The 1,708-nt window shown below is 46.4% G+C and overlaps 1 pseudogene; it reads left to right on the top strand.

Moving 5' to 3' along the window:
- On the top strand, positions 1-69 carry LOC117800290 (annotated as a pseudogene; the record flags this gene model as incomplete).
- Between the last annotated feature and the right edge of the window lie 1,639 nt (positions 70-1,708).

Here is a 1,708-nt window from a genome sequence, read left to right as displayed (position 1 = left end):
TTCCCCAAATGTGGGAAACTCGACTGCATAATTTGTGGTAGTGGGGGACTGCGTTCGCGCTTTCCCCTGGCCTTTTCGCTGTTTAAAAGCAGAGTGAGCGATCCGGTGTAACTACTAGGGCGGGGTCTTCTTTTTATTTTTTTTTCCTTTCGTAAGTCCTGCGGGTTAAGCGCGCGTGTTTCTTTTTCGTTTGACGTTTTGTGCCGCAACAACGAAGAATAGGTCGTGACGTCGACGTCGAAAGTGGTTTTTGTGGAGGAGTCGTTAGGTGGACCGATGTTTCAGGTGGCAACTTTGTACCACTCCGATCCCCCACGGCAGTTTTTCTCTTAAACCAACCAGCTTTATTTTACGCTGCGGTCTTTTTATGCACAGTGCTCCTCTTCAAAAAGATCGCTTCGAGCTCAACTTCTGTAGTTTTGCTACAGGAGATTAATATTGTATAAGCTTTTCCAAACAGGTGCAGACATTTCGTCCAGTCTCTAAGACTTACTGGCCTGTCTGACCGTCTCTTTTCCTCTCCTTCTTTCAAAATTTTATTTCAATATTAACACATCATGTGTTACTGGTTTCAGAGGTACCGTGCTTTCTCAGTCTTAACATGATACCCACTGTTCATTACATCACACGTCCTCTAAATGTCCGACCTCCAGTTACCCTCTCCCTCCACCCCCTCTGTTTGTTTCTTACCATTCTCTTTTGGTTTGTCCCCCTCTCCGGTATCGTTTTATTTTTCCCTCCCTTCCCCTATAGACCCTGTTTTGTTTCTTAAATTCCACGTATCAGTGAGATCATATAATTGTCTTTCTCTGATTGATTTATTTCACTTAGCATACCTTCTAATTCCATCCACGTCATTGCAAATGGCAAGCTTTCATCTTCTTGATGGCTGAGTGGTATTCCATTGTACATATATACCACTTCTTCTTTATCCATTCATCTGTTGATGGACACCTGGGCTCTTTCCACAGTTTGGCTATTGTGGACATTGCTGCTATAAGCTTTCGGGTGCCAGGTGCCCCTTCGGATCACTACATTTGTCTCTTCGGGGTAAATACCCAGTATGGCAATTGCTGTGATCCACTTTCTTTTGCTATTTCCTTTCTTGCCATCTCCCAGGCTCACCGCATTAACCCCACAAACCTTCGTTCCCCTGGTTCCCACCCCACTGTTCACACCCTGGGTCACTCCCACTGCCTGGTCGCTCTCTTTCCCTCGGAGCCTACGTCCCCCGTGGGAAGCCCTCTACTACCCATGCAGGGCTTTGTCTCGGCTACTGGGCGTCCTCCTGTTTCTCCTTTGTGTCCTCCAGGCATAGGACAGCCGATAAATGTTTAATGAACGCCGCCGCTCAAGAGCGGTGAGGCCAAGGCTGGCTGTTTTGTTTGTTTTAAATCAGGACCTAGCAGTGAACTGCGGAATGTTTCAGTTGTTCTGGAGGTACACTTCGAATCTGTCCTAAAGTATGTCCTTGAGGGAGCAACGTACGTTATCTTGTGTTTTGTGAGCAGGCCCTCGCACAGTGTAGGAACTCCTTTATATGTGTGTTTATTAAGCACCCTCCCACACATGCTCTAATATGTGACTGCTGCTTCCAGTCTACCCCTGCCCCAACACACACTGTAAAAATGTAAACCGGGGACCGAGGGATGCACGGGGCAGAGGGAGAGGAAGAATCTTTTCTTTCTTTCTTTCTTTTTTTTTTTTT

The sequence above is a fragment of the Ailuropoda melanoleuca genome, unplaced genomic scaffold, assembly GCF_002007445.2.
Source record: "Ailuropoda melanoleuca isolate Jingjing unplaced genomic scaffold, ASM200744v2 unplaced-scaffold6758, whole genome shotgun sequence".
In the NCBI taxonomy this organism is placed as follows: domain Eukaryota; kingdom Metazoa; phylum Chordata; class Mammalia; order Carnivora; family Ursidae; genus Ailuropoda; species Ailuropoda melanoleuca.
This window is presented reverse-complemented; position numbering and strand designations above follow the sequence as displayed.